This window comes from Panthera leo, chromosome A1 (genome assembly GCF_018350215.1).
Source record: "Panthera leo isolate Ple1 chromosome A1, P.leo_Ple1_pat1.1, whole genome shotgun sequence".
NCBI lineage: Eukaryota > Metazoa > Chordata > Mammalia > Carnivora > Felidae > Panthera > Panthera leo.
The window spans coordinates 23753673-23768796 of record NC_056679.1 but is presented as its reverse complement, the minus strand read 5'-3'; positions in this window follow the sequence as shown (position 1 = coordinate 23768796).

The window sequence follows — 15124 nt, the reverse complement described above, 5'->3', positions numbered from 1 at the left end:
ACACCTATTTTTGCTTGATTTTAAAATAAAAATCTGGTCATAGGTCGGACACCCTACTAGGACATCACATTTGAAAACTTATTCCCTGTTTAATTTCTGAAAGTTGGCTGAATGTCTGCTTCACTCTTGTTCTCCTACACACCTTTTCAACGTAGTCATTTGTTTTCCCCTCCTCTTACCCATATCTAGGTTGAACGTGACATAAATAATAGCTAGTTGGGCAGCAACAATTACCTCTTGGTTTTCTTTATTATAGTGTCTCCAGGGGAGGCTATTATAAAAGTCTGTGCAAAAAAGTGAAACAGTAACTGTGGATGAGACATACTGGCCAGGTAAGAAAGGTGTTGACATCAAGTTATTCACACACTGTGACACTGAACTGGGAAATCACACACAAATATACAGGGGTAGGAGAAATGGGGAAAGCTTGTGGTCCAAAGGTGATTCGCCAAAGGACAGTCCGGTCCATTCCTCTGTATCTTTTCCTCATCTTCCCATAGCCTCATGGAAAGACAGAATATTGGAATCACCATGATACCCCAATTATGGTTGTCTTTCTGCACACAGAGAAAGGGAGGCCCCAGCAGCCCAATGACCCTTATTACTTACCCAACCATCCTGATTTGGGAGCTTTTGATTCCTGATACAACCTACAAATAATTCACAAAGCAATTTCCAGGCCGCCATGATACTGTGACCTAGAAATCAATAAAGTCTTGGCATAAGGACAGATGATTTTGCAAACTCTGTGTCTGATAAGATGGTTACATCACTCTCTGACTGTTGAATGTTTTCTCTCTCGTCACTGCCAAATGCTGGGTTGATTTATCAGGAACAAGAGGTAACAGTCACCAACTCATTGCTGTTAGCTGATTCCTGTGAGAGAACAGGTTATGAAAACATCTGGTTTGTCTCCCTTGCATTTACCTGTTTATTCATGCATGGAGTTTTGTTTTAGGGGTAACTCAAGCATGTAATATTCAGTTCTAATAAATTGAAAATTGCTCCTCCTGAGATTTCGACAAGTTATCTTCCTGCTGGGATTCAGTCAAGACTTTTCTTTCACAGAATAAGGCAGCTTCCACTGTATCAGATACACTGTAAATAATTTTCAGTGTTACACCTTCAGGATAGGCTCAGTATGTTTTTAATAAAAGCTCTGAGTCACCCAATTTTTTTCAGTGTATACTACCAATTACAATCTTTTTTTCTGGCAACTCTCTAAAAGCTGTAATAATAATGGCACCTTGTAGTTGCTTGCCTCTTGAATAAGCCTTCCTTATCTTAGAGATGGCAAAATCTGAAAAAAAAATGCCCTGCTGTAATTCAACTGAAATCCTATCTGGACCCTTTCATGCATGTTCCAGGTTGCAAAGCATTTTCACATGTTATCTAATTTAATCCTCATAATGTAATGATAACCCTTTGAGTATAGCAGTGTCTCCAGTATGCAGAATAATGAATATTGTCTTAGAGATAATCAGAATTCCCAAGCAGTGGAATTAGAAAAAGGTAGGGCCAATGCTTAGTTCCTTTGATCTAAATCTATTGCCCTTGTATTATCTTTAACCTGTGGCACACTTCTGGTGGGTTCCCCAACAGCCTGAATTAAGTTCTTTCATGTTGAGAACTCCATTTTGTTTTCTCTTCAATGTATCTAGTTCAGGAAAGAAACCATGAATCGTCTGAGAGGAGAACAGCAATCCTGGTCTTTTGGGCTAGTGATCACTGTAGGAGTGGATATAGGCGCCCAATTCAATCCATCGCAACATATTTGGAGATCTTTGGGGGCTTTTTAGAGTGTTCACATAGGAGAGAGAAACCCAATGAGAAAGTCTTTTTTTCCCTACCACCCTGCTTGGTTCCCATCATTGATGCTGGTACGTGATACATGAAGCATTGAACAGCCATTTTGTTACCATGCAGGATGGTTTCTGAAAGGGTGGAAAGCTCCTGAGTCCATGATACCAGTGAGTTTCCAAACCAATCTCATCTACTTCTGGACTTCTTGTTAAGCAAACAAACATACCTTTGCTTAAATCATCTTCAGATTTTCAGTTACTTGCACCTGATTGCATCCTAACAGATACACAGCTGTTCTTCATCAGCACTGTTGTAGGGACACCAATGAACAAGATGTTTAAAATGCCTCACACTTGATCGGTCATGCTCAGCTCCAGCAGGTGCTTTGACTTAACCTCTAAACCTATGTTAGCCCTGTTTTGAAATAACAGTTGCCCTCAAAAATATGTATTACACTCTGCCAAGAGTTGTCTCAGTCACCCAGGAGCCTTTCCATGTTCAACTCTGCCTGCTTGGCCCTAACCTTGCTTGGACATTCATCTTCTCCAGTTTTGTGTCTGTTTTGCCTTACATTTCGTATCTGCCCCCTCCCCCACTCCTTCAGCTTTTGCCTCCTTCTAGTCCTTGAGTGTTTACTTTCTAAACTTTGACCTTGCTCTGAGCTCTGACATTTGTATCCATTTGATTATAGCTTTGGGACTTTGGTTGTGATTACTTGGTTATTAGTGTGTGATTCATTGTCTTGTTTTGGATCCTTACAGGAGAACAGAGCTAACATTGGGTAAGCATCTAGTATGTGCTAGGTATACTAAGAGTTTGTCATATTTAATCCTTAATACCTATTTCACATACTTTTTAAATCTCCATTTCTCATAAGTAAAAATCTCAGAGTGTATGCAAACTACCCAAGATCAAACCTCTAGAAGTAATTTGCCTAGGAGTCTAACCAGCTGAGTTGGGCTCCAATGTCCCTGTCTTGTGACTATAGTAAGACACAGTATATGACAAATTCTTCAAATCTTACTGTATCTTCCCTGATCCTTACTTGGTTGGTTTAACCTAGACTTCTCAGTTCTGACTTCCAAATTCTCCTTCCGAATCTATTAGAAAAGAGCGGATGAAAAGATGTTCAACGTCGCTCCTCATCAGGGAAATACAAATCAAAACCACACTCAGATAGCACCTCACGCCAGTCAGAGTGGCCAAAATGAACAAATCAGGAGACTATAGATGCTGGAGAGGATGTGGAGAAACGGGAACCGTCTTGCACTGTTGGTGGGAATGCAAATTGGTGCAGCCACTCTGGAAAACAGTGTGGAGGTTCCTCAAAAAATTAAAAATAGACCTACCCTATGACCCAGCAATAGCACTGCTAGGAATTTACCCAAGGGATACAGGAGTACTGATGCATAGGGGCACTTGTACCCTAATGTGTATAGCAGCACTCTCAACAATAGCCAAATTATGGAAAGAGCCTAAATGTCCATCAAATAATGAATGGCTAAAGAAATTGTGGTTTATATACACAATGGAGTACTGCAGGGCAATGAGAAAGAACGAAATATGGCCCTTTGTACCAACGTGGATGGAACTGTAGAGTGTTCTGCTAAGTGAAATAAGCCATACAGAGAAAGACAGATACCATATGGTTTCACTCTTATGTGGATCCTGAGAAACATAACAGAAACCCATGGGGGAGGGGAAGGAAAAAAAAAAAAAAAAAAGGTTAGAGTGGGAGAGAGCCAAAGCATAAGAGACCGTTAAAAAGTGAGAACAAACTGAGGGTTGATGGGGGGTGGGAGGGAGGGGAGGGTGGGTGATGGGTATTGAGGAGGGCACCTTTTGGGATGAGCACTGGCTGTTGTATGGAAACCAATTTGACAATAAATTTCATATATTGAAAAAAATAAATAAAAATAAAAATATTACTGGATTAAATTTTGTAAAAGTTCACAAAAGGAAAAAAAAAGAAAAGCGTGGAAATGTTATAAATGTGTATCACACAATTATTCTCTCTCTGAAATGTCTCGGGTCATATGTGTTATATGTTCAGAAGAGGACAGTTTAATTTCATTTAATTAACGTGCACTGGTGAAGAGAAGTAGTGAATCTTTTTGCTAAGTCACTTGGTTGGGAGTCACCACTTGATTTTTCAGTATTGGCTATTTGTTTTAAAAAGAACCAACAAGACTTACCTTAAGTAAAAGTGTCAGTTGTGTGTTTCTTGGATATACAGGTCCATTTGGTGAAACATTGGTCAAATGTGATGTAATTTAGAATATTTCATATATTAATCAAAATTTGTCAGTAACCCACATATTCAGTAATAAAGGTTTGGCTAAATAAGTTACCATATTATTTTAGAGAGCATGTTATGACAGGATAAGAAAATTAATAAAATTTATAGTTCTAAATTGCATACACGATAGGGCTTCACATTCATAATGAATATACATGTTTTTTGTGCATAGAATAAAAGACTAAATGGAAATATTACCAAATGTTTTCTGTAATAAGATGCTGTTTATTTTCATTAATTTTTATAAATTATTTTTGCATTTTCTAATTTTTCTACAATGAATAGACTTTATTTTCTTCATCAGAAAATAAATCACAATTAGGGGAAAAAGTGACTTATAAGTGTATTTGGATTAACAGTCCTAAATAGTTTCTTACCTAATAAAATTTAAAAAATATTTCTAAATAATAACACAACTTTTCAACAGCATATCTGTAACAGTATTTCTTTAAAACTTAATACATTTTCATATTACAGTGGATGGAGGGGACCATCCTCTCAATGTGAAGCCACTGAGGTTTCTGCAAAGGGTTAGCCTATCTGTGGGCGTTGTCTGGTTAATTCTGTGTCAGTGAGAGAACTGGGGCTTGGCATTCTTCAAACTGCAATACAATGCAGTTGGACTGCCTCAGAAAAAGGTAAACAAGTGAGTTAGCACTGTGATCTTATTTTTATTTATTTTTTTATTTAAATTCCAGTTATTAAAATACAGTGTGTAATCGTAGTTTTAGGTGTACAATACGGTGATTCAACACTTCCATACATCACCTGCTGCTCATCACAACAAAAGCAATATCATCCTAGGTGGTGGTAAATCCAGAGAGGAAAATGAAGTCGGGGGTTTGACATTTGCTTGCGGGAAGAAGACATGGTAGGTTGACTGTATTTGAATGAATTGCTGGGGAAGACTCTCTGAAGAAGGGACGGGGCTGCTGAGAATTGAATTACAAGAAGGTCTCAGCTAAGTAAGGATTCAGAGCAGAGTGTAGTACGTGGAGAATAGTACATACAAAGGCTCTAAGGCAAGGGAGGCCTTGACCCAGTCGAATAAAAAGCAGGCTTGGGCATGTGGATGGAGGTTAGTGGGTAAGGAGAGAGTACAACAAGATAAGACTAGAGATGAGGGCAGCACTCACATCATATGGAACCCAGTAGGGAATTTTATTTTGTGTGCAATATTTTCATATTGAGGTAAAAGTCAGTATATACAATAGAACCATAGAGTTTGAGCCTTGAAACTAACAGAGGCTACCAGACCAAGGACCTATAAAGAAATTGAGCTGTGCCAAAAAGAAGTTAGACTTGACAGAAATGACAGTTTGAATAAAATGAGAAACTGTGTGAAATGATGTCTCAGAGTCCTATTGGTGGGTCAGTTGTGTAGTTGTAGAGAAGAAAAAAGCTTATGAATGCTTTTGTAGGCCGACAATGCATTTTAAATTGGTCTTCAAGGAATATTTAACCAATGTGGTCTGGTAACTATGGATGCAATGACTATGAAGATTCAGGCAAATGTATTACTTCCTGATTTTTCAGAATCAAAGGAATCATCTGCTTACATTATACTGCGTTTACTTAAACACAGCTAACTCTTCTATTTTCTAGTGGTTCTGTGACAATTGAGGATGTAACTCAAATTTTATGCTTGAAATTTAGAACTCAATTTTCAAAAGTTCTCAGGTTTTTTTTCTTTGAATTAAAGCTTTATTTTTTAAAGTGGTTCAAAATTCATAACAAAATTGAGGGGAAGACAGATTCCTCATGTAACCCCTGCCCCACCACACACATAGCTTCCACCATTATCAACAGCTTCTACCTGAGTAGTACATTTTGTCAAAATTGATGAGCCTGCATTGACACATCATAATCACCCAAAGTCCCAAAGTTTATTTTATGGCTCACTCTTGGTGATGTACATTCTGTGTACTTGGACATATGTATAATGATATGTATGCATCATTATGATATTATGCAGAGTATTTCTACTGCCCTAAATATCCTATGAGCTCTGCTATTGATCCCTCTGTCTACCTTACAACCCTTGGCAACCACAGATCTTTTTACTGTCCCCTTAGTTTTCTCTTTTTTCAGAATATCCTAGAGTTGAAATCATAGAGTATCCAGCCTTTCTAGATTGGCTTCTTGCATTGAGTCATATAATTTAAGTTTCCTTCATGTCTTTTCATGGCTTGATGGCTCATAGCTCATTTCTTTTAAACACTGAGCAATTTATTGTTGGGATTTGCCAAAGTTTATCCGTTCACCTATTGAGGGACATCTTGAGCACTTACAAGTTGTGGAAATAATGAGATGCTATAAACAACCATGTTCAGGTTTTTGTGTGGACATGTTTTCAGTTCTTTTGGGTAAATACCAAGGAGCATGATTGCTGGATTATATGTTACAAGTATGTTTAGTTTTCTGAGAAACCACCAAACTGTCTTCTAAAGTGGCTGTACCATTTTGCATTTCCTCAGCAATGAATGAAAGTTGCTGTGCTCCACATCCTTGACGCCATTTGGTGTTGTCAGTGTTCTGAATTGTGGTCATCCTAATAGGTGTGTGCGGTGGTATCTCATTGTTTTAATGTGCATTTCTCTCATGACATACAGTGTAGAGCATCTATTAATAGAATTGTTTGCCATATGTAGATCTCCTTTGGTGAGGAGTCTATTAATGTCTTTGGCTCATTTTTAGGTTGGGCTCTTTTCTTACTGTTAAGTTTTAAGAGCTCTTTGCACATTTCGGATAACAGTCCTTTATCAACTCTGTCTTTTGTGAATATTTTCTCATAGTGTGTGGCTTATCTTTTCACTCTCTTGACACTGTCTTTTGCAGAGCAAAAGTTTTTACTTTTAATGAAATCCGGCTTTTCAATTACTTCAGAATTGTAGCTTTGAATTTATTATACAAAGTTTCAGTACAATTATCTGTGGAGAAAGCCTAAGTACTGTTAAGAAGAAATATACATTTGTTAGCCCTGCTTGAAGAAAGTTTCTTGATGTAAAATACATTAAGCTTCTGCTTAAAATTAAGTGATTCTTAACTAAATCTGGAGGTCTGAAATTTGAATACGCTCCCGGTCTCCAAACAAGGTAGCATTATACTTAGAGTGATCTTACAAATAATGTCCAGGGGGAGGCATAGATTGGATCCATAAGAGTCAGTTCTCTAGATGATACATGTTTGAAAAAATGCATTTGACCTCAAGGGCCAATGTGCTTCAAACAAAGCAAAATACTTTCGGTTAAATTATAAGCACAAAACCTAGTGAATAAGAAAAGATAAAAATAATTGGGACTATGTCACCCTCTAGGGCTTGTTTATATGGTTAAATGTCTCTACCTTTGTGACATGTCTTGTCTTATTTTGCACCTTTTGAAATTCCATTATAACATCATTGACGACATTGGCATGGATAAAACTTCCAATTCTTTGCTATGAATAGTTGATCACAAATTCAGAATGAGGAACACAAACAGTAATGAAAAGCAAATTAATATTCAGTGCAGTCTTCTTAATGTATGTGGTCATTAGAGTTTTAGTTGATGGTTTCATACCTTGTAAGAATGACCTTCGTATCCTGCTAGAAATGTAATTTCCAGACATTAATTCCATTATATTATGGCTCTTCATGTAGTAGACTGGCAGCTACCTCAGTGATTTTTTTAAAAAGAACATTTAAAAAATTGCCTTCATTACCTCGCCAGTTAGGTTTCCTGAGTCATCAAGAGAAGGGATGACTGGAGAGCCTCAAATGATTTGACTTTTCTTATTCTTAGGCTAGATTTTGTGCATTAGTTTTTTGTGTGTGCAACATTTCTTATAAAGAGTGTAATTAGAATTCCAAAAAGCTGTTTTAGTGAGTTGACTGAAAACGTATGCCCTAAAGTCAGGAAATCCCAAACTTGTCCATATTGTGTATATTGTATTTCAGATGAGTTTGGATTTCTAAATATATATCGCTTTATAGGGTGTTTCACAGGAGAAAAAGTCAGGGTTTTTGTTTTGCTTTGTAGCATTTAGTGTGTTTGGTCTTCTAAGTATATCATTTTAAAATAGCTTTGGGTGTTTGGATGTGTTGTTACTTTGTTAATCCCACAAAGAAAGCTGAAGCTGTGTTAAAGCAAGCTGTACCACTCTGGTAATACTGTTGAAGCCTTCTGCAATACAGAAGTGATCAACTTCTGTTTTACTGACTTAGCTTTTCCCTGAAAGTGTCCTCACAGTATCTATTTAGTATCTGTGCTGGTACATTGTCTTTAAATAGTTCCCGGCAAGGAATTGATGTGCCGCTATCCCTGTGCTTATCCTTTGTGGTTTTACATCAACAAGTATATTACGTGGTGCTAAGTGCCAACGTAACCCAAGTTCAGGAAAGTATGGAATTTCAGGTTTGGAAGGGATTTTCAAGGTCATTTTCGAAAAGTATTTTGAAATAATGATAGGTTTACCGGAAGTTGCAAAAACAGTGGAGAGAGATCCAAGGCAATACATGTTAATGACCCACATTGCCTTTTAAGACTTCTCCATCTAGAACTGAGGACATTTTTTTCTGAAGATTTACCCATCGGGAACTTAAGAATAAGGCATCCAAACCAAAGAACCACTTTATTAGAACGTAGAAAGGCGGTAAAGGTATCAACAGTGACACAACAAATAAAATCCTTATCCAAAATGTCATCTATTAAAATGTGATGATGAAATAGGTACTTAAAAAATTCGTGGAGTTTCTTTGGTTCTGGTGTTACAGTGGAAGAGGTGTTTACATAATCACCTGGGTTTAGAAGTCAAAACTAGTTTCAAATTCAGCTCTATCACTTAATTAGCTGTATAATCCTGAGAAGATAATTGATCTCTTTGTGTATTTGTTTCTTCCTCTGTAGAATAACAATAATAATACCTTCCTCATAGGGTTGTCGAAAAATAAAATAAAATAGCTAATAAGCAGTAGGCACTTACCATGGTATCGGAGAGTGTTTGCTATCTGTGGTAAAGGTGTTATCATTAATTTCACTTCTGAAAATTCAAATACAGTTTATTTTTGTTGGTGGTTATAGTTGTATTCTATTCAGTCACTGTGAACCCTGAGTTAGAAAATTACAAAACTTAGTCCTTAGGTAAAATACAGGGGTAGTTTCCTGCAAACCTCTGATCACAGTCATTTTTCTGCTGATCTCGATATGAGCTTCTTTTGAATCTTCTGTTCAGAGACACCTTATTATATGTGTGTGTTAGATATACATGAGTTATATAAGTTTCCTTTAGGTGTGAGTTAGAGTACTGTTGACATGAATTCAGTGTTAATGAATTTCATATATACATAAAAGTGTATATATAAATAGATACAATGAAATATTATGTATTATATGCTATACATTGTGACATATTATAATATAGATATCATTCATTAATATACATTTATATATTTATGAAATATGTGAAAATGTGTATATAAAATTCAGCGGCCTTGAACTCATGGCCAACAGTACTATAACTCATGCCTAAAGGAAGCTAATCTAACACATGTATTTTTTCCATAAAATACATTACAGCCTTCTTGTAGGAATACCACACGGTGCCTCAGCATGGTGCTTGGAGGCCGTGTTAAATAGAATCACCAACTGGTACTAAATAAACTATGAAATACACATATTTTTAGTATGGTGGTGGGGGGACTCAAAATTTTCATGGCCCTGCACATGTGCATGTAATCTGTTTTTATATGTAATATAACATATATTAATAGGATGTATAATATAATTACATTATATTACATGTACTATATTACATGTAATATATATTAATATATCAATATATTGATACATAATTAGTGATTGTGTTAACATATACATTAATATAATTGTTATATATTATATGTAACTATGATCACAATGAATATATTGATATATAAATCTGCTTTTTTGAATTCAAACCACAAACATTGTACAATATATTAATTTAAGCCTAAACATACACAATAAATTATATATTCTGTACCCCAACCCTCCACAGGTTTCTCATAATGGTTTTAGTCATTTGGGAACTTTGTTAATTATAAAACCCACCCCAGATATGCTAAATGTACATTATATTTAACAAGCTTTCCATGTGATATTTATCAGGTGGCAGCCACAACTTTGCCAGATAATCTCACGAACTACTGGCATGCGTTAGGGCGTAAGCGCTTTGGTGAGGGCAGGGACCATGTCTGTTTTACTCAATACCATCCCCTGTTACCTAGAACAAGGTATAATACATAGAGAACAATAAATAATTGCTCATTGGACAAATACGTTAATTATGCAGATGAAAAGCAAATCCAGAGTTCGCAGCAAGCACTATGGATCGTGTTAGTGAACTGAGAGTCCCCACTGGCTCTCTAACTTTGTGTACTTAACAATCATTTGAAAGCCTATTTAAAAGGAATCTCCAGGTTTCACTCTCTGGAGGTAGAGTTAATAAGTTTGGGGGCTGTGCTGCATCACTTTTGACATGATTTTTAGCATGATCAATTTTTAACCCAATCATAAGTGATTCCAATGGAAGTGATTTTTGCTACATACTGGCAAATGCAGTATATCATCCAAGCAGTGGTCCACTGATCGAAATCAAATGGAAACAAATCTTTGCCGTGTGGTTTAGCTAGGGGATGTGCAGTTGTCAGTGCAGAGAAGAGCTTATATGTAAGATTTAATACTCTAATCAAAACTGTCAACGTGGACCACAAGATTATGGGGGCTCTGCAGTGTTACTCCAATAAATGCTCAGAAACCTGTGTGCGTTCACAGAATGTTTAGAGTAAAAAGTATCGTTTAAATTATTTTCTATTCTGGACCTTAGTTCTCTTTCTGATAGAGAAGGAACATGGCAGGATAAATATGGGTCCTGCTCACCCTCTCCTATACATGCAGTGTTTAATCAATCTGTGGAAAACAATAGTGAGACCTTGGCCTCTCAAAATAGTTCCCTCATCATTGGATACTGTGATTGTTGCCATACCTTAAATTTTTGACGGCTCTTCTTTTTTGGTGAAACTTGTTTTAAGGTCCTTTGCAAGACTTCTGCTTCTGAATTATCCGTTATGTCTTCATTATTAAAAGCTATCCCTACCTGCTGCCACACTTGTTGCTTTGCAGGCTTTTGAAGAAGAAAAGGCCTGTGGGATGTTGGGGGGAGGGTATGTGTGGGCTGGAAGAGTTTCTATAGGCAGCCATGGCAAGGGGAAAGCAGGATAGCCAAACTGAAGTTGTCTGCCTCTGGGCTGCTCTTGACTGCAGAGTAATTCATAATGCTCTTCTGCCTTTATCTGTAGCTTGAATGTAAGTACATTAAAAAATATATATCTCTAAGGAACTCCTGTGCATGATGGATTAAAAACTGAGTACATTTTTAGAGTTTTCATGAGGTAGATAGGATAAGCCATTCCTTTTAGTTTGCTGATTAGCATAGAAAACTCTTCTGTTTGAATAGTGCTGTAGATAATAATAATATTTTATTGCATGCTGTTCTAGCCTCTTCTTGGGCTATTATGACCCTGATAAAATAATCATCTGTAGTTATCTGATACTGCAACTTAAGGTAAAATTATCATTGAGCACAAAGTTTTTAAATGTCTATTGGAAACCAAAGGAAGACTATCCACATTTTTTAAATACAGGAGTTTTGTTTACAAATAAAAGCTGGATTCTTTTTCCTACATATTTCTAATTAAAGGGAAAGAAGTGTCACTTCACCTTTTCTTGCACATGGACAAAGGTGCTTTTTCCGGATCGTTTGTAAGATGTGAAGTCAGGGCCCCATAACTGCCGAAGGAAGCTGGCTGTCTGGTGGGGCTGCAGAAGGGATCTTGCTGTTCTCCGCTACTCTTGTTTTTGCGTTTGGGGTTAGGGGAGTCATTTTATTGGCTTGCTTGCATGAAAAAGGCATACATGTTCATGGCATAAGGTCTCAAAAACTCAAATAGTGACTAACTGAAAGAAAAACAAATGCCCTGATCTCATTCAATGTCTTACTTTAGTTCTTTTCTCAAAAGACAGCTGTTCTTGATTAGCTTTCCAGAGATCTTCGGTGCACAGGTAAATGTGTCCGTGTTTGTGTAGTCTTTTTAGAAAATCACAAATGCTGTCATAAAATACACACGTTAAAATGTACTTGGCATTTTTCCACTTAGCTGTATCTTTTGTGTCCATGATCACTTTTACCTTCCAGTCCAACTTTTTGTTTTCCCTGGAGGTAATTGTTGTCTTGATTGTATGTTTGCCTCCTTTTCTATGAACTTCTTATTAATTCAACCTTAAGCACCTGTCACTTACCTAAATGTGCTCTCAATCTTTTCAGTCCGTCAAATATCCTAATGATAACTCCTGAAGAAATTTCTCTTGGAGCCTCCTACTCTGTTCTTTCTTAAACTGCTTGTCATCAATGCCTGGTGCAAGCTGTCATCCTGGAATCTTCCCTCACCATCGTTCTGGAGATTTCATTGCCTCTTTTCTGTGTGGGAGTCCCTGGTTTTCCATTCTTCCTACTTCTTGTTTTACTCTCTCTTTTTGGTGAAGTATATGCGTCAGTATTCTCCTGAGAAAGAATGTGTAGGATGGAAATTTTTTTGAAAATATCTTTATTCAATGTTCACATCTGGTAGATAGTTTAATCAAGAATTCATGGTTGGGGGGGTGCCTGGGTGGTTCATTTGTCGAACGTCCAACTTTGGCTCAGGTCATGATCTCACGGTTTGTGAGTTCAACCCTTGCATCAGGCTCTGTGCTGACAGCTCAGAGCCTGGAGCCTGCTGCGGATTCTATGTCTCTCTCACTCTGTGCCCCTCCCCACCCCCAAATAAACATTTAAAAAATATTTTTAAAAATGTGGGTTGGTACACAGAAAAGAGTTAATATACTGGGCCTGATAATATTATCCTTAGGAAGTCCTGCTTGAAAGGTTGGTCCTTGGCTGGTGTCTGCAAACTTGAATTGTAAACATTTCCTACACTGACATAAATGTTCCCTGAATGATAAGAGTGCTTTACTATGCCTTAGCTGTTTGTGCAAATAATATGGTTTATGCTGAACCCCTGCATTTCTTTTGAGAGTCTTGAATTTTGGTAAATGCTAGCGAGAAGGTGCCTACCTGACCAGCCTCCAGTAAAAATACTTGGGCATATCCTCTCTAATGAGCTTCTCTGATAGATAATCTGCCGCACGTGATGTCACATGTGAAAGAGTTCAGCATAGCCGGAAGAGTTAAACACATCATTTGCACCTTCACTGGAAGGTGGCTCTTGGCAGTTTGAGCCTGGTAGTCTCAGGTCTTTACCAGGTGTGCCTTTTCTTGTTGCTGATTTTGCTTTGTACGCTTTTGCTCTTATAAACCACAGCAGGGAGTATAATTGTATTCGGAATCCTTTGAAATTCTTCCAGCAAATCAGTGAAACTGGGGTTAGTCTTGGGGACCCTTCTGATAGAATTGGAAACTGTTTTCCTTCAGAATTTGTTTGGCATTGTCCACTGCCTTGTAGCTTCCATGTTGTCGAGTAGTCAAGTATCAATCCTATTTGTACGTTTGTAAGTAACCCTCCCCCCCCACCTCTTTATCCCTCAACCTCTTCCCCTCTCCTTAGTTCTCTCAAATTTTTTGGAATCTTCACTTTGTCATCAGTGTTTTGAAATGGGGAAAGGTCATGATGGTGGGCCTTGGTGAGTGTTTATTTTCTTCTACTCGGTTGGTCTCTTAATGAATCTTTTTAATCTAGGAAACATTTGTCATTTATTCATAGAAAATTCTACATCAATTAGCTTTTGATGATTTCTTTCTATTTTTTCAGTTTTCTATTTCTAGATTATTATTGATTGGATATTGAACTTCTTGATTTAATCCTTTAATATCCTTGCTTCTTACCCCCTGCTCCTATTTTCCATGTCTTTGGCTAATTTCATATAAGTTTCTTCTATGGATTTTTTAAAATTCCTTTTCTAATATTTTAAATTTATGAAATCTCTTTTTTGCTCTCTGAATGTGCTTTTTAAATGATTCTTTCCCCCTTTTTTCCATGGGTATATTAGTAGTATTTTGGAATTATTGCCTGCTTGAAGAATCTCTTTCTGCTTGGAGCATTAGTGCTACGTGATCCTTTGATCCCTGCTATGAATATTATAGCTACATGATTCTTCAGATGTTTGCTAATCTTTGATTATCCATGGTCAAGACTTGGGCAAGAAAAATCTGTAGTCTCTGAGCTAGTGGGTTTCACTTTGGAACTCTCTAACTGTGGGTATACTTTAGAGATATCTTGCCAACGTTCCAAGATTTCCTTGGAATGTCTAATGGTGAGCATTTCTTCAGCCTTTTGAGCTGCTTAGAATCCTTGAAGAAGGAATTGAGTGGCAGACGAAGGTGGGAATCTCCTTATTCTGGCTGTAAATATCCACTAAAGCTGTCTGTGATCATGTGATACTTTTATTCTCAACCCTGCTTGGTGACACCCTCCACTCCAAAAAAAAAACATCTATTTTACCCTTTCCCTAAGGTACTAGGTAACTCCAGTATTGAGTAGGAGAAAGATTTGGGGATCTGACTGAATTTCAGACTGTGACCCTTTCTCTTTTTTTTTTTTTTTTTTAAGCCAACCATAGCCCCACTTGCAGAGGTAATTGGTGGTGTTAACTTGCAAAACTTGTGGGGTTTCAGTTTGGGAGTATATAGATCAAGTTAATTCTTTCCTTGCTATTGGTCACCATTGAGTCCCTTAGGTTTTCCTGCTATTGGCTACAAGAAAAAGAGCTTTCTCAATTATTTGCTTACTAGCTACCAGAACTTGTTGCTCCTATGATTCTCTTTGTCCTTATAAGTTTATTCCTTAAAAACAATCTTAATATTATTTTAGATGTATTTTTAGAAAGAGTGAAGAAAATATGTGCTTAAAATTCCATCTTAACCCAGAACTTTAAGAAATGGCACTCATAAGCATGCATAAATATGTCTTCTATCTTTAAATCTTTAGTCCCTTGGACATAATTTGGTAAA